The following is an 18,880-nucleotide window of genomic DNA, read 5'->3' on the forward strand; positions in this document are numbered from 1 at the left end:
TTTTAGAAGTAGAAACAATAGTACCTGCTGGCAGATTGGATGTTGAGTGTGAAGGAAAATGACAGAGAACTCTGAGGATTTTAACCTGATCGACTGAGTGACCAGCGGTGCCGTTTAGTGCAGTGAGGAACTCTGGGGCAGGGGCCAGCTGCCAGGTGGCAGGCTGATTGCATTGGCCACTTTCCATCAGGGAAAGGGTGACTGTTCCCTTTGGAACAGGCACTTGTTCCCGATTTGGGTTTGGTTCCCTGCCTGCCATCACGCTGCTGCCAGCACTCTCTCTACGGACTTGCTGAATGGCTTATACTCTGTCATATTCTCCCACACGACATCACTTCTGACCATGGAACTCATTTTACAGAGAAAAGACAGGCCATAGGCTAATGCCCATGAGACTCCCTAACCTTATTAGGCGTCCCAACACCAGAAGCAGACAGCTCAGCAGTACAGAGGGATGGTCTGTTGGCAGCCAGTCCCCACACCAGCTGGAGAAACACCGTACAGGGATGCAGCATATGCTCTCCCCAGTGTTGCTGGTTCTCCCTTTAGGGACACTCCCAGAATACATTTGGCCAGGGACCCAGGGAGTGGAAGTGGTGACGGTTAAAATTATACCTACTGACTTACCCAAAACCATTTGCCTCCTTTACTCAAAGATTCTCTCTGGCAGATTTTGGTACCTGGAGTAGAAATGCTTTTGCCTGGTGACAGTCTTCCAAAAATGACTGACTGGGACATCCTGTCAGCCAAGCTAATGAACTCTGAGCCAGACTTGATTTCATGTAGAAAAGTAAAGAAAAGGATTTTCTTATACCTAAGTATCATGGAGCTCTTCACACTCATCATACGTAACCTGCATTTCCAGGTTCCACGTCTACCCAGAGTCCTTGAAACGTGACCCTCCACAGCACCCACGGCCGAGTCTGCCTGCTGATGTGCCCCTCCTTCCCAGCCCCTCGCTCCTGTCTGATATCTACTGCCCACCAGGCTGCCCAGAGGAGCCCATCTGCTGCCCTTGCGCGAGGTCACCAGTATCCCTGCTGGCTGCCCTTTAACACAACACCCCAAGGGACCGGGGAGGGGCTGGGACCCACCCTTGCACTGTCGCCTGAGCCACTGCAACACTGCACGTCCCTACCGCTCTCCCAGAGTCTCTCTCAAAGCAGACACTTCTGTATTTTATTTTGTTTCTTGCCTGCAAACAGCAATCAAAACGCTAATAAAAACACTTTTCCACAGGAACTTGCACCAACTTCATTCCCACAGAGCCAAGCCCCTCCACCCTCACACTCTAAAGCAAGACAAACGCCACTCGCCCAGATGCACCCAACATCACTAAACCAGAGCACTGTTCATCACCTGCCAGGGAACGGTGACGTCCCTGCTTCTTCAAGAGTAACAGGGCTCCTTTCGTAGTAGGAAAGGGTCTGTTCTAGTACACTTCCTAAAACAGAGTGGGTACCAGTTACTCAGGCCTTAAAGTCAGGTGTACAGGAAACGTAAAATTTTATAGCAATGATGTTTTTGTCTCCAACAGTCGCCACTGACCACCACTCCTCATTCCGTAGGGTGGTAGAAATGAGGTCTTAGCCAATTCAGATCATGATTTCTCAACAGTTCATGTACGCCCGCCCCTCCTGGGGCTGCATCTCAATTCTGGGAATTGGGGATGGGTGGGACTTGCAACCCGCGGTAGGAGAAGCCTGATCCCCCCGGAGCCTCATCCGAGGCATCCCCAGTCCTCCAGGCCGGGCCGCAGCACCCTCTTGCTGGCCTCTGGCCCTCCCGGCTGCAGGCACACTGCCCTCAGCCACACAGGGAAAGGCTCAGCTGCTCCAGCATCCTTTGGGACCCTCTCCCTTTCACCGCTCCCGAGCCACGCTGCGTGGAGGCTCCCAAGGCTGCCGCCCCACGCCACCCCCAGATCCACGGCCTCCCGGCCAGGTCTCCTCACTTACCTGGGAGTTACTACTAGCGAGTTTGGAGTGTGGAGCTGCGAGTGACTGCCTTTCCTTAAGGGAGCACTGATGCAGGTGGATTCCTCAGCCTGATGCCCAGCAGTGCCTTCTCCCCTCCCCCTCCTTCTGGGCCTTGGCTGTGGCAGGACAGGGAGAGGGGGCTGAGCCTGGACCCCTGCAGTCTTCGGGGTTCCTTCCAGTTTGCAGAAGTCCCCACACCCACCTTCGTTTCTGTATGACAGTCCACCGCCCGATGTTCCGTTTGCCGCTGACAAAATCAAGAGAAGCAGAGAAGGCATTTGTTCTTCTGGAAACTTCTAGAGTTTGTCTCAAAACAAAAAGAAAAACCTCATCCCCTTTAGGATGGGGAATGCTTTTCCCTTCTGGTGTTGGAAACTGGGATCGTCCTTCAAAGCGCAGCTTGTCTGCAGTGGCTTCATGGCAGGTTAAAGGGGGCCAGTGTGCCTGCAGTCTGGGGTCCTCTACCTGGGTGGTCGGAGCTGGGGTCCTGGAGGTGGAACTATGAGCTACAAGATACAAAACTCATCCCTTTCTGGGACAAAGTTCAGTTCACTTAGGAATTCACAGAATAGCCTTTATGTGCTCCTTTTCTCACCTCTAAATTTCTTTTTGCCGACCATACTGCATAGACTCGGAAACAATAGCACTTTTTTCAAAAGCATGCTCACCCTGGCCCACTAACACTCTAAGTCAACAAACTTCCGAGAAGTTCGCCTCATCTCCGCACACCAGTTTTCTCACGTGCTGGGGTGACCCGTCCCAAATTCCATTCCAGGGTTTGTCATCAGTCTGTAAGGCCAATGTGTCCCTTGACCTTGGACAATCCTTTAATCTCCTATGTGACTCAACTGCCTTCTGTAAAATGGGGTGAATCGTATCTATAACATCACAGGTAAAGCCCTTAGGACAGAGCTTGGTACATAGTAAGCCATCGATAAATAGTACTATTATTATGACTATGTCAATCCCACATGAATCCCGACATGTAGCGGGGTGAATCTCAGGTCACAGCTCGGATATGCAAAAAATGTAACTGACTTTATTTTCCCCTAAGTCTACTTATTTTTTAATGTTTTGTGCCCATTGCATTAGGTAGCAGAAACTTCCTTCCAATTAATTCAGGGTGATCTCACTCAGTGTACAGTCTCCCTCTTTCCAGCAGTGTCCAACTCCTGGGCCTTTGTAGGACGCTAATGATCTGGCATCTGGCCAGCTGCTGGCTGAAGTCATCCTAGATGGTCCTGGCCCAGTGCCCCACCCGGGTCCCTGCAGTGGAACTGACTCCCCAGGGAAGCCAGCTTCACACAGGTTACTTCCTGGGGAGGGGGTAGCAGAGAACAGCTCTGAGAGCAGTCAGCTTCCTCTAGGGGTTTGGGGGGAGTGACACAAGGGAGGGTGTCACAAGGGGACACAAGGGGAGTGACGCAAGGGTGGGTATGTGTCTAGATTCCTACACCATGTGTCTCTCATTACCATAGTTTATTTTTACCCAATGCCCTTTACCAGTCAGAGTCCACCGTGAGGCGACCGTCAGACATCCCAGGGAAGGGTTAGTACATCAGAGAAGCAGAGGAAATGCTTTTTGGAGGTTCACACTTCTTGGCTTTTCAGTATCAAGAGCCTGGCCTTGAAAGAGTCACGGCATCAGTTTTACACCAAAAACACTAGACTGGAAAGAATATGAGGTGATGGTGCAAGTCAGGGTTTCCAAGCTGAGATGAGACACACATTCTCTATGTTGGAGGAGGGGAGACAGGTGAGATACAAAGGAAACAGGGAAATGAGATTCTGGGGTTGGGGGCGGGGACGGTGACCCTATAGATCAAGAGCCAACCTGGGACACTTGGGAAAGTGAGAGAGAGTGCTACGGACAGTGATGCTGGGACCGCAGGCACCAACCAGGACTGTCCCAGGGAAGCCGCACAGATGGACCTGTGTTCACCCTACACAGGGTCCAGCTCCCCGCTCGGAGCCCAGGAGCAAGCCGAGAAACCACAGACGCGCTGGGGGAGCCGGGGGGCCCCTGCTCTTCCTCCTTGCTTCGAAGAAAGCGCCCAGGCGCCCACTACGACTCTGCCCACGCTGCCAGGCAGAGGGGACCTGACAGAGAAGTGAAATGGCTGTGAAGACGGTGACGGATCCTGCACCCCTTGAGACGGTGAGCCGAGGTGAGCGCCCGCCTTACAGTGCATCAGAGGACCCGAGGCAGAGGTCCAGGTTCTTGCCACTCGTAACTACAAGTCCCTCTTTTTGAAAAGACTGCCTTGTGGCTAGTCTTCCAGGGCGTCCATCGTATATACATGAGTATCTACACGCAGGACAAGGGGGAGACACTTCCATGGTGTCTCCCATTAGAACAATACCCGCAAATGTGCTGAAGCTTCTCCAGGGTCTGAATTCGCAGCATCTGTCTTAGGAAACTAATGGTCCATGCACATTAGAAGGGGTGTATACAGACTTTTAGTCATGTTGTTTATAAGAGTGGAAAATTGGAGATACCCAGAATGCCAGTCGATAGGGGAGGGGTTAAATAAACAGTTGCATCTCCACACTACAAAATACTAGGCAGCAGGTTTTTTAAATGTGTTACAGTTTATATTGCTCTGAAGCAGAAAAATCCTCATGTATCAATTTTAAATAGCAAAATATGGAACAATATATACAGTATGATATCACTTATGTAAACACACATATACTCACACACCCCAAATCTATGCATGAGAATCTGTATTTGTCCATATATTCTCATGCGTAAGTAAGTGCAAGAAACAAAAATCTGGAAAGATATTCACCAAATTGAAAACAACAGTTACCTCTGAGGCGAGGATTCCAATTAGGAGACTGAAAGTTAAGATAGATGTTTTCACTTCATGGGTATTGTTCAGTTTTTTTTTTTCTTACAGCACGAATATATTCAGGTATTACTTGTGTCACCCGTTTTGTAAAATTGCCCCCCTTGTAGCAGCCAGGAAACGGATGGTATGACCTAGGATGATTTGAGGAGGGTTTAATGAAGGGACAGTTATAAAGTTACGGGTTCAGGAGGACCACTTAGGACAGTGATGCTACCGCCCCAAACCCAAAGGGATGAGTGGGAGGGAGTCCTGGGGACCCAGATGGAGAGAGTCACGCAGAAAGGTTTCCCGGAGGAGCACTTGGGACGCAACAATGAATCTGGGGAGTTAGGAATCCACTTCCCTGACCTCATTCCGTCCCCGCTCCCGCCAGTCATCTGCTGGAGTCCCCACTGGCCAAATCCAACAGGAAGCCTGACAGTAAGGGAACTTGATGTTGTTCATACAAGGGGGCTCCTGGGACAAAGACTTGAGAGCACAGTGGCAGAGGGTGGATTTGGAGGAGTAAAAGGAAGATAACAGGCGTAAAGCCATCCTCCCTGGACTCCTGTTGAAAAAAGGGGGGGACGTCTACAACGATATACACCACAAGGTCATCTCTGAGTTTGGGGATAATGAATGTTTTCAACTTCTTCCTCTTGCTTATTTATATTTTCTAATTCTTCTATATTAAACACTTAACTGCTTTAAGTTTTTTAAAGTTATTTGGGACACTGCTAGTAGTCAGGTGATGGTGCAAACATGAAAGACAAACATGAAGGTGGAGGTACCTCTGATTAACTGAAGAATGTAGGAGCAGGAACAGTTAATTAGTATCTCAAATTTGAGGCTCCTCTTGGGTATTAGAAAAAGATCTTTGATAAAAGAAAGGTTGGGGGCTTCCCTGGTAGCGCAGTGGTTGAGAATCTGCCTGCCAATGCAGGGGACACGGGTTCGAGCCCTGGTCTGGGAAGATCCCACATGCCGCGGAGCAACTAAGCCCATGTGCCACAACTACTGCAGCCCACGCTCTAGAGCCCGCGAGCCACAACTACTGAGCCCACGAGCCACAACTACTGAGCCCGTGTGCCACAACTACTGCAGCCCGTGCACCTAGAGCCCGTACTCCGCAACAAGAGAGGACACCGCGGTGAGAAGCCCGCGCACCGCCACGAAGAGTAGCCCTGCTCGCCACAACTGGAGAAAGACCAAGTCAAGCAACAAAGACCCAACGCAGCCAAAAATAAATAAATTTATTTAAAAAAAAAAAAAAGTAAAGGTTGGTTTTTAAAATAAACAGTGCTGGCATAATTGACTATTCATCTGGAAAAACTAAAAAACTGGACCCCCTACTTCAAACTATGTGCAAAAGTAAGCTTCAGATATATTAAAGATCAAAATATAAACACTGAAATGCTAAAAGAAAATTTAGGAGAATGTGTAACTTTTGTGTGGGAGAGGCCAAAAAAGAAAAGGCCAACATATTTGACGACACAGCAATTAGACACTTATGTAAAGGGAGAAAAACCATTAACAAAGTCATGACAAATAATATACTCTGAGGTACATGAGATAGAATTATACCTAATAGAATTATACCCAATATACAAAGGGCTACCCTCACGGATAAAAAAGGACAATTCATTAAATGTAGAAATGTGTAAAATAAAGTTCACATTCTATAGCAAGAAAAATTTAAACATAAAACAATTTTTCTCTGCCCTTTGGCCTCCTCTCTCCCCCCACTGTGCATTTTGTATCTGCCTTATGCATCGAAAAAAACTCCCCCGCTGGCAGAAATACCTGCTCGCACCAACAAGACAACTCCTTACAGATAACGTTCCTTCCTGATCTTGTCAGGGGTCAGGATGACCCAATACTTTGTACTTACAGATCTGGATTGTGTGAACTGTCAATAATACGTCATCTAATGTCTCTGTCTCAAAAATTTTATGTAACTGTGTTTCGACTTCTAACAGACAGAACAGCTCTTGGAGGTTTCTGAGGGGTTGTTCCCCAGTTATAATCCTCCAATTTGTCTCAAATAAAAGTTTCCTTTTCTTTCATAGATTGACTATTAAGTTTTCATTAACATATGTCTGAATAAATGTTATCTCGCCCCCTTTCTGACTTGAATTCTGAGCAAACTGAGATATATGACAAAAAGTAAGGCAGAAGGGCACCAAACACCACCTTTGGCTGGACCAGCAGGTCTGGTGGCAGACACAGTCTAGCGTCAGAGAAGAATGTCCTCCTAATACTGGATATGCGAATCCTACAACACGTGACCGGCCAGAGCAGTGCTGCCCCAGCGCAGACCCCTCCCCACGAGGGAAGGGGGAGAAGATGCGCAAGGACCAGCTGAAGTCTCCTCATTCTATCAGGTCACGTGGGCAGAGAAGCCACGGGGAAGAGTAGAGAAGGTTCACACCCCTCGCACGGACTGAACCATCCATCGCGAGGGGGAGGACGTGTTCCCCCCTAACAACTCAGAGGAACAAAACATTTACCTCTAATGAAAGGAAGCTGACAAAGGGAGGGAGGGAGGAGGAGACACCCTCTCACCGCGTGTGTTTCTGCGGCCGGAGACAGCGCGGAAGCTTCCTCACGCGGAAAGCTTCACATCGGGCGAGCGAGAATGCTCACTTTTTCCTCATCAATTTGTGCATCGTTTAATGTGTTCTGGATAGAGTGGCTGTAATTTTTAAAAATCCCAAGAAGTGAAAACGCTGGAGTTACTCTTCTAGAAAGATGGGGAGCGTTACCTTGGTGGAACGCCAGTGGCACTGAGCGCTCCAGACGGCAGGACAGCCTTGCCCGCCCCGCGGACCGTGGACCGGCGGTTCCAGCCTCAGCCTCAGCAGCAGCAGGGCGGCGGGCCCTCGTGGCCCCCAGCCCGGGGTCGCCGAGGCCAGGGACTCGGGAGGCAGGGAACACGACGCTTTCCAGCAGCTGGCAACCGAAAGGGAAGCTGGCCTGGTATCTGGAGAGAAGGCGTGTGCACAGGTTTTGCTTTACTTCGGAGACGTGAGCCTATTCACGTGCAGTTGACGAGGCGGTGGCCCAGGGAGAGAGCGGAGCCCGCAGACACGGGCTCCCGTGAGGCACACAGGGACGTCGCGGCCTCTGACTCGGTGGGAAGGAAACCAGGTGTGCGCACGCGCAGCTGAGCGTGTGGGCGGGACGGGAAGACGGCTTCCGGTCCGGCGGAATGTGAGGGCGTCTCCTGCTCCAGAGGGGAGGAGCTTGCCAGCCCCATTGAAGGTGGAGACTCCATTTCTCCGTTTCGGTGGCACCCAAGGTAAGGTTAACACCTAACAGCCTCCGTTCGGTGGTTTGCAAGGCAAGCGTGTAAGATATGAGGAGATGTGAGAGTCCAGAACCCTTGGTGGAAGGCGATTCAAGTGGAATCTAATCTGGAGAGAAAAAAAAAGCCTCTTCATATATAGAGTGCTCTATACTCTTGTAACAACTGCCTGTTTTCCACCACCAGCCCCATTGAAGTGTAAAGAATCACTTGCATCCTTGGTCTCTGGGAGGACTATACAGCATGTGGTAATTATTTGGTAAATAACTGTCCACGGAATAACTAAGGGGAAAGAAAGAAGGGTTGACGGAATAGATCTCTCTCATAAGGTAAAGAAGAAAGCACAATGGGCTTCAGTTTAATCAGATCTAACAAATATGGCCATCTCTTCCATACCCTGGGCACTAGGCAAACCACAGTACATAGGCAGCTGCGGTCCTGACCCTCCAGAGCCCGGTCTGGGTGAAGACAGTGGGCGTGGAGGCTCTGATCAGAGGTTGACACATGAACTTTAAGATGTGGAGGTGAGGCTGCTGTAGGACAGCTCTGTCCAGTTATCTCTTCATTAGTGATACCTGCCCCAGCCAGATGGGGAAAGGAAGAAAATTCCAGATTATGGCAGGGCGAAGAGTACGATGTACTTGGGGGGGGAGCAATGCCAGCGGTGAAGGTGGGAAAAACAATGCAGCACATCATGGCTACAAGCATAAGCTTTGGTTCAGACTGGAATTCAAAATCAAACTCCTCCTCTACAATGAGACTTGGGTACGTTAACCCCCAAGGCAGTGATGCTCAACTGAGGGTGACTTTGCCCCACAGGGAATACTTAGCGATGTCTGGAGACAGTTTTGGTTGTCCCAACTGGGTGGGAGGAGAGTGGGATGCTACTGACATCTAGTGGGTTGAGGCCAGGGATGCTACTCAACGTCCTACAAGGCACAGGACAGCCCACGACAAAGAATTATCCAGTCCCAAATACCAGTACTGCCTGTGAAACTCTGCTTCAAGACTTATCTGTAAATAGTTTTAATGATACCAACCTTACAGAGGTTTTATGAGAGTGAAATGATTTAATGTCTATCAAATACCCGTGTCACCAAACCAGGTTCATTTGCCCGTGGTGCGGCACACCGGAATGCTGAGACCCCGAGGTGTGCAGCAAAGAGAGCTATTCATAAGGCAGACAAGTCTCAAATCGCTCCTCCCCCGCCCCCGAGGGCAAGGGGCTGGGATGCTTGTGGGAGGAAGAGTAAAGCAGGGCAGGGCGGTCTGAGGCTTGGGGAGCACAGGGAAAGGTGATTGGAAACAGCTGTGACAGCGGCCTTTCTGCACAGGCGTAGCTCCACCACTGGCCTCAGAAGGGGGCAGAGCAGATGCTCTCACGTGCCCAGGTGGAAGGTCAGTGGTCCCATCCGGTGTTAACCAGCCCAGCTCCCACTAGACACAGCTGACGCCAAGTTCCTAGAAAACAACTCAGGCAAACCTCTTACTGTTCAGACGTGCTGCTTGGAGGACCCAAGTCTTTTGTAGCAACAATTAAAACAACTGTGATTATCTTACAGATGAAATGGATTTAACTAGTGATTACGCACGGTTTCACCTGCCATAGAGAATGAGAATAAGGGAAAAAATGAGGAGTAATACTAAAATGAAGATGCTAAAGACAATTTCTCATTGCAATTTTGGATCAAACATTTGTTTGCAGGGCATGGAAAGCCATCTCTTGCTTTAATTGCTGATCCTATGACCAGACACTGGATTTACTGTAGATCTGAAGCTGAACCCCCACAGGGCAAACTGATATCAGCTAAGACCCTAAAACCACCAGTGTTGGGAAGGCTCACCCCCATGAGAAGAGAGAGGAAACGTTTTCAGTGTCCACTCGGAAGAGCTGTGAAGGTGGAGGGGAGCCAGCGATACCTGCGTCCAACAAGAGGGTGGAGTCTGCTTGTGTTTAATGCTGGGGTTGGGAGAAGAGGAGGCGTCTCCAGTTTTTTCCCCCCCTTTCGTTTTAGTAGTTGCAGAATGTTATAAACTCAAATCTGAGAGGATATAAAACTAAGACTATTTGTTGGCCAAATCAAAGTGCTTCACTTTTTATTTAAAATTTTATTTATCTTTTAAACCTTTATGTACCTTTATGTAAGTCATTCCATGTTCTTTGGTAGAAAAGAAAAACAGAAAACGAATAAAGAAAAAAGGAAAGGAAGGAAGGATGGAAGGAAAGAAGGAAGGAACCTGACAAAAAGAAAAAAGTCACATATAATCCAACTACTCAAAAATAATTGCAATTTTTTCAGTATGCATTCGTTTAGATTTTTTCTATGCATACATAACATTATGTATACCTCTAAAAATAAAATTGGATCATCTCAATCGAAAACTTTGTAACCTACTTTTTAAATTTACATCTTTAAATAATATATCTTAAAGAGTTTTCAGTATCTTTGTTTCCATATGTATTAACTTGTCAAAATATAAACAGCTTTTCCCCTAATTACAGAAAGAATAACCACTGAATATAAAAGAAATGCAAGCAATATGGAAGCATATAGAAAAAAAAAGGAAAAAAAAGTATTTGAGTTAGGAAACCATGACTTCAGTTGGCATAAACATGTAAACAACAGAAAGCTCAGAGCTAGGATGAGCTCATAGATGTCATCAAGATCCCAGGGTCTTTCTATCTGTCTCCTCTGCTGTTTACTGACCTCATCTACAAGGTCATTCTCCTCATGGTCACAAGATAGCTGCCAGTGGCAACCAAGGCTGCACAGTCCCTTCTTTATGTCCCCCGCCGTGGAATGTAAGCAGGTTCTTTCAGCCTCATTGCCTCAACCTGTGTCACGTGCTCTCCCCAACCCATAGCGATCAGCAGGGCAATCCTATTCACTGATGAACCTGGAGTGGGGGGTATGTGGAGGAGCCACATGCATGGCTGAATGCATGGCGGAGTCTTCAGCCACCGCATGCACTGTAAGTCCTGTGTCTCCGCGAGGCGTGCAGTCTTTTCCGTTTTTGTTTTGTTTTGTTTTGTTTTGTTTTGTTTTGTTTTGCGGTACGCGGGCCTCTCACTGTTGTGGCCTCTCCCGTTGCGGAGCACAGGCTACAGACGCACAGGCTCAGCAGCCGTGGCTTACGGGCCCAGCTGCTCGGCGGCATGTGGGATCCTCCCGGACCGGGGCACGAACCCACGTCCCCTGCATCGGCAGGCGGACTCTCAACCACTGTGCCTCCAGGGAAGCCCCGTTATGTTATTTTGATCAAATGTTTCTTTTTAACTTACTTAAGCATAGAAGCAATTTTCTGAAGTTTTCTTCCAATGTGAGCTTTTGCTTGTTCTTATGCATTTTGACCTCCTGAAACAGAGAAGAGCAAACCTGACTCCATACTGGATCTATTCCTTTAGCTCTAACCCTGTGCTGTTGCCTGTGCTTAGTCATGCTGGCTCTGCACCTTTTGTAAAAGACTGTTGCCTGTAGCCTGAAATATACATACAGCATAGCCCATTCTCAAGGCTCTGACCTTTAAAGGAATAACACTTTCCCATTCATACAGAGATAAAAAGCTGCAGAACAGAAAACAAAACAATTGTCTTGTTGGTTTATAGGAACATCATGAGAGACCTACATGGACAGCTGCAAAAACAAAGGATTCCAGCACTAAGAAGTTTGCAGCAGCCAGCCATACCCCCTTCCCTTTTCCTATAGAGAAGCCCGAATTCTAACTCAGGTAAGGTGGCTCTTAGGGACACTAGTCCACCGTCTTCTTGGTCTTCTGGTTTTCCAAATAAAGTCGCTATTCCTTGCCCCAGCAACTTGTCTCTTGACTTACTGACTTGTTGTGCGGTGAGCAGTATGAGTGTAACACACTCCTTTCCTCCTCTTCCTTTTTTTTTTTCTTAAGGGGATGAGGGGTAGAATTATTGCACAGACCCCAAGCTGGGTTTCTTCTTGTTTAGTCATTTTGAAATAGTGCCCATCCTACATGGGCTGCTTTTCACCCCAAAACAGTATCTACGTGGTCTTTTTACTCCCTGTTTACCTGAGCACGGTCTGCATCTTCCCTGTAGAGGGTGAGTGAGCTGGGGCTTGGATTAGCATCATTTGTATCTGTTGGTCCCAAGCTGCCCGGGAAGAGTGGGGAGGGGCGTGTTTCCACGAGCCCTCAAAGCTGGGAACTGTTTTCACATTCATCTTATTTTTGATTCTGTTGAAACCCTCGTCTGGAGGCCCGGCCCGGTGAGTAGAGCCTGCCCTGTCCGGTGGATGGTGGTGGGTCTGGAGGTCTGGGTTTGTCTCCCCTCTCTGGCTGCTGGAAGCTGTGGTCAGAGCCCAGCCGAGTGGTGTGAACGCCCTGCCTGGTGTGGCCTCAGGCACTGCCCCCCGCCCAGCTTGCTCTGTCCAGAGCTGCTGGCCCCTCAGAGAGAATTGCTGTTGGAAGCTCATTTCTGGCCTCTCTCCCACCACTGTGACCTTCGGCTGATGTTTGGCTTTCACTTAGGAAGAAGGGCCCCGGGCGGAACATTCCAGATCTTTTCTCTCGCCAACTCAAGCCCCCATTTCCTGTCCCTCCAAAGTGAGAAAACTTTTTAGCGGGCCTCTTCTCACCACATCGTGCAGCTCACTCCAAAAAGGGAGCTGTGGGTTGGTTCCCAGATTTTGTATCCATTTGGGCTTGATTGTTTTGTATTTTGGATATATCAGATGTTTTGTATTTAGATTTGTATTTCCTGAAGTCTGTGGTATGAGGTTGGGAAATTTTCCTAGATTTGTTGTTGGATGGTGTTTTCTTTGGTGTATCTTGTTTTATTCATTCCAGTATTGGAAGGAGATTTTTGTAAGCCTGCTAATACAACCCAGTCTTTCCTGATTGCCCCAGAGCATTTTATTTTATTTATTTATTTATTTATTTATATTTATTTAGTTTTTGGCTGTGTTGGGTCTTCGTTGCTGTGCACGGGCTTTCTCTAGTTGTGGCAAGCAGGGGCTACTCTCTGTTGCGGTGCGCGGGCTTCTCGCTACGGTGGCTTCTCTTGTTGCGGAGTACAGGCTCTAGGCGTGCAGGCTTCAGTAGTTGTGGCACGTGGGCTCAGTAGTTGTGGCGCACGGGCTTAGTTGCTCCGCAGCATGTGGGATCTTCCCAGACCGGGGCTCGAACCCGTGTCCCCTGCATTGGCAGGCAGATTCTTAAGCACTGCGCCACCAGGGAAGTCCCGCCCCAGAAGCATTTTAATGGTTACATAGCATCCCAGCCCCATGGATAAAGCCAAATGTTCGTAACTAATTTCCAACTGGCAAACAGGTGATTTCCAATTGTTTATCATTATAAAAATGTTGCAAAAACTATGTGCGTAACATGTGTACACGTCTCTGGTGATTTCTTTAGTGAGTGATCGATCACATTTTCAATAATGGTAAGTTCAACTGTACTTTGCCCCTTCTTGGCGTTGTCTTAGTTCTGCAGTTTAGTGGTTCTAAATAAAACCATCATAAAAATCCTTTGCCATATTGTGGAACAGTCTCGGCACCTTCTCTTTCCGCCAGACCATATGTTGACCCAGATACACTAATCCCTCCATGGAGCGACATGATTGGTCCACCAGGGATGTGCACTACCCTCATTTCCTCTCTTCCTTTACACCCCCTCATGGTCCATGCATCCTCCACAGCTTCTCACAATGCACTTTCTACTTATTCTCTTTCATTTTGGGCTGTTTTTTTTTCCACACACTTCTGAAGTTTGGGGATCCATTTCTACCAAGGCTTTTGTCTCCTAGAGATCAAAGATAAGTAATAGCCACCTGCTTCCTAGTGTTCTAACCCTCAGAATCTCTGTCTGTCTCTCTCTCTCATGCCTGCTGAAACCCTGATGTATCAATGTCAGAAGGCAGAAACCAATCATCTTGTGTTCATCAAACTATGAAGACCACCTGCAGAAAAACACTCAGGGGTGCTTTTGTTAAAATCCAAATTCCTGGACTGCACCTCAGGTTTGCTGGATCACAAATCTCTAGGGATAGGGATGAAGAATCTCTGTTTTATTGAGCTGTCTAATGATTCTGGTACTTGTTAAAATGTATATCATTTTAAATGCTATATCAAAGCTCAACTCCGTGTAAACTAACACAGTAACTCCCTTCCTATCATGCCTTTTAAATAAAGATTGTATTAATCGTGTTTCCAGATTGCTGGTAACACGGACACACTCTGCACAGATCCGAAAACCACAGCGTGGTAGAGATGACAAGAGCACCGCTTCTGGCCCTCCTCTCCTTCCTAGTTGCTTACTGTTAGGTTGGGGCCACGTGACCAGTTCTGGGCTGTGAGTAGGGTTTAGCTGAGTCCTCCACAGCGTGCCTTTGCTGTGGTGCCCTTGAAGCCACGTGCTGAGATGCAGTGTGATGAGCATGGAGCCAATGTCAGCTTGAGTCTCTGATGGTCTGTGGAGCAAAACTCCTGTCACCCTTCACTGGAGGTGCCACGTAGGCTAGGACTGTAAGTCATGGAGATTTTAAGGTTACTTGTCACTGCAGCAAGACCTAGTGTTGTTCTGAATAATAAAACTAAAACCTCGATTTCTTGTTCATGCACCAGTGTATCTGAGTGTCTTCTGTTCATTTTAAGTTATAAAAAGAATTCTCCAGTTCTACAAATCTGAGCTTTAGTAGAATATTGACTTCCTAAAATCGACTCCTGTCTTCGTAACTAATTTTACCACATTTTAATCTGTGCAAATGGGAGGAAAAAAATTCTGTGGGTGAAAAAAGGAAACTAAATGCCCTGGGAAAAGTAAATGAGGTAAAATGAGTCAGTCAGTGGTTGACCTAGAGAAAGAACCCAGAACTAGCTCTGCTACCTGGTTGACAAATCTCTACCACTAAACCATGACGGGAAACCAAATTTCTCTTAAATCCAAAATGCACAAGTACTATAAACAATTTCTACAGTTGGCCCTCCATATCCGCGAGTTCAGTATCAATTCTATTCAAACGGGATCCGAGGTTGGTTGAAGCCGCTGACGTGGACCCACGGATACAGAGGACAGACCGTGTACCACGCCATCTATACAAAGCACTTGAGCGTCCAGAGGACTGTGGTTTCCACAGGAGTCACAGATACCGAGGGAGGACTGTATTTAACCTGCCACATCATTTTTTGTTGAGTCCGAATTCTTCTTAACTTCTGATTATCTTACTCAACTCTAGTTGTGGTTCAGTTCAGTCATATCTGCCATTTAAACCTAGGCCCAGCCTTAAAAGCAGTGCCAACCCTTCCTGACCTCCTGCCCCCACCCCCGGCTGTAGAGGACAGAGGAATGCGGACTGTATACACATAAAGCTGTATTTGATTCTAGCCAGACTAAAATGGCAGGGGTGTATTATTATTCAGTACCCCAAACCCAGAATTTCAAATAACATATAAAGTAAAATGCTATTCTGTAAATATCAACACGTCACAGAACCTCTAATGTATTCTGATATACGTCTTTACCAAGCTCAACTCCAAAGGAAAACTTTGAAGGGAAATGGGAATGCACGCTCTTTCTGTAAAAGAGTGATTTCTCATGGTTTTGAAGAGGTTCTGCCTTGTTCTTCCACTGATGTGTGTGAGTTTAACACAAGCGACTCCAGAGGATCAGAGAGTGGTGGGTACTTTCCGTCACCCCTCCCCCATGACAGCACCGGGGGCGTCCGCAAGGGCCCTGCTGGGCGGGGACCAGAAGCCTGAGCGCCCCAGCCCGCGGGGAGGGCGTCCAGCATGGGGCTAACTGCACACAGCAGAGAAGGGAAGAGCACAGCAGGGGACGTGTCGTTCCAGAAAGAGCACCCCTTCCTCACCCTGGGCCATGTTTTCAGGTTTTCACAAAAGGACAGCAGATGGGACTTCGGTCCAGGAAAGGCGAAGGATTTGTGTGGCTGGAACTTGGGCGGGTGTGAGGATCCAGGCACAAGGCCGGGTGTGCCCTAGTCTAGCTGGAAAGCCAGTCCTGCCCTGCCCTGGGCGGGCGGCAGCAGAGGGTCACCGAGTCGCCACGGGAGACACCGGAAGGATGGAGAAGACGCGGGGGAGGGGGAGGGGAGCGCAGCTTCCTTCGCTGCCCTTCTCTCCCTGCCGCCCGTGCCAGAGCTCGCCTGGCAGCGGGGGACCAGCCCCGCGGCACGGCGGCCCCTGCGTGCAGCACAGAGAGCGCCTCAGGACGGGGCCAGGTGAACCCACCTTCAGGCTCGTGGTGTGGCGCGCGCTTCTAGCCCCTGCGGGAGTGAAGACCTCTGTTCCCCGGCGGCCGGTGGGAAGCAGCCTCGCCCAAGGTGACACACCGTTCCCTGCGTGGCCCACATCCAGCGACAGGCTGACCAAGCCTCCCTGTGAGACGGGACAGCTCCGAGGGCACCCTGGCCTCAGGGGCCGACTTCCGCCCAGTCCTATTTCCTTCCCCGGGTGCGGCGCTGGCAGCACCCCGCACGAATGCACGCTCGTCTCCAGCTCGGAGTTGGCTTCCTGGGGACCCAAGTCTCAGCACTGGCGTTTGTTTCACCGTCCAGAAAACAATAGCACACACTTTCAGAATTTTGTACAAAACTCTCTTAGGTATGGTACAACTTCTGATTGTTGAGGGTTCATATTGAGCTCATGTTAGAAGACAAACAATGAAACTGGAAATTATTGTTTAGTTTTGTTTCGAAAATGACAGCTTTTAAGAACTGAAGGCTTCGTAATCTGGGGACACGACCTTGGAGTCTGAGGGGTTCAGCTGACTAGGACAAGACGCTCACATGCAGAGCAAGATGTGATGTCGGGGAACAAACAACCCTGGTCAAATGAGCCCCAGTTCATGGCCAGTAACTTTTAAAATTTTCAGTTGCTTAGTTGAACCCCTGTCTTCTCCACTAGCTAGGGGGTGCAGAATACGCGTCAGCAAATCTCCCCCAAATGAAGCCCCCCAGCAAAGACAGAAGGAAGAGGCCTCCTGACCCAAGGCGCCTGCACTTGTATAGAAATTGGGTAGTTACTGAGCAGCGGGGGTGGCCTTTAGGGGCAGACTGGGTGAGCGCCAAAAATGGAAATAGTAGGATGGACCCCTTTACCTCCAGGAGAGAAAGGGAGGGAGGGAGAGGGAGGGGGGAGAAATGGGGAGAAAGGGAGGGGAGGGATTCGGAGAAAAAAAAAAGGATCTGGGGAAAGGCCATAGCAGGAAGCCCCTGGCACATCAAAATCCCCGTTTTGGTTAAAAATGGCCATAATGTATGTGTAACTCTTTTGATGAAGATCTGTGGTCTCCTGAAGGAGCTGTAACCACGGGCATGTCAAGTGACAAATAAAATAATAAGAAGCGAGAGAGCGGGGCTGATTTTTTTTTAAGTTTATTCTTTTCCTGATTTTTTTCCCCAGAAAGCAACTGTTTAAAATTAAGAAATAGCTGCAACCCTTCTGTAATATGCTCTGGGGAAAGAAAAGAGAAGAGGAAGGAAAGCAGCTACAATATCGCAAAAAAGCCTGTGCGGTGTCAGCTTAAGTTGGAGATGGTTTGGAAGCTCATCAGAAGGGAAAAAGAAACGTAGGAAGAAAAAGATGAATAATCAGAAACAAAAACAATAAAATTCTCATTATATACAGAAAAAATTAAGCTACTTGAGGACTTATTAAAAGCACATTTGTTAGCATATTCCTTTGGGAAGAAGTGGGAAATGCTGCCTTGTGAGTGTTCTCCATCTGATTTCTACCATGAGAAGAATTTTAAAGACCTTAATACAGGAATCAGCAGAGGCATGTGTTTCTCTCCAGCCACACCCCCTCCTGTGACCACCCCCCCCCTTGACCTATGATCACACCCATTCCATTCTATGACTGAGAGGCCCAGGGTGATCATGGGGGAATCTATTAAGAAGCCTCTAGAATATGTTTTTATATACTCCTAACAATTCAACAAAATCGCAGATTGCAAATTTTGAATGTTGTCCTTGCAAATATTGTACCACTTCAAATGCAGTCCTTTAGGTAATTACATTTGATTTGAAATCATAAAAGGTAGAATTTTCTTTCTTTCTTTTTATTTTTAAAAGGTTGCTTTTTAAAAAAAATTAATTGAAATATAGTTGATTTACAATGTTGTGTTAGTTTCAGGTGTACAACAAAGTGATTCAGTTATATATATAAAGTTTTTATATACTGAATGAAGTCAAACAGAAAGAAATATTGTATGATATCATTTATATGCGGAATCTAAAAAACATGATACAAATGAACTCATTTACAAAACAGAAACAGACTCACAGACTTAAGAGAACTTATGGTTACCAGGGTGGGGAGGGAGAGTTTGGAACTAACATGTACACACTACTATATATAAAATAGATAACCAACAAGGACCTACTGTATAGCACAGGGAACTCTACTCAATATTGTGTAACAACCTAATTGGAAAAAGAATTTGAAAAAGAATAGATACATGTTTATGTATAACTGAATCACTTTGTTGTACACCTGAAACTAACACAACATTGTTAATCAACTATACTCCAGTATAAAATAAAAAGTTTAAAAAAAGTTCCTATGTATATAAATCTTTATGTAAAACTTTATATATATAAAGTTTATATAAATCTAAAATATATATATAGATTCTTTTCCATTATAGATTATTACAAGATACTGAGTATAGTTCCCTGTGTTAAAGGTTTCTTTTCTTAGTGTTAACATTACATCAGCCAGAATAGGCCTTTAGCCTGTTTGCCTGACAGTCTCGGGAGGTAGGGGTGGCAC

The 18,880-nt window shown here is 47.5% G+C and overlaps 1 protein-coding gene and 1 long non-coding RNA gene across 2 annotated transcripts in view; both read right to left on the bottom strand.

Moving 5' to 3' along the window:
• MPP7 (MAGUK p55 scaffold protein 7) overlaps nt 1–18,880 on the bottom strand; it is a 413,704-nt gene that overhangs the window by 352,333 nt on the left and 42,491 nt on the right. The window lies entirely within an intron of this gene.
• The window catches only part of LOC115839975 (uncharacterized), a 33,743-nt gene continuing 20,976 nt past the window's right edge, over nt 6,114–18,880 (bottom strand). The window contains exon 3 of the long non-coding RNA XR_009562800.1: nt 6,114–8,229. This is a non-coding gene — a long non-coding RNA (uncharacterized lncRNA). The remainder of the gene's footprint in view (nt 8,230–18,880) is intronic.

Source organism: Globicephala melas, chromosome 2 (assembly GCF_963455315.2).
Source record: "Globicephala melas chromosome 2, mGloMel1.2, whole genome shotgun sequence".
Lineage (NCBI taxonomy): Eukaryota > Metazoa > Chordata > Mammalia > Artiodactyla > Delphinidae > Globicephala > Globicephala melas.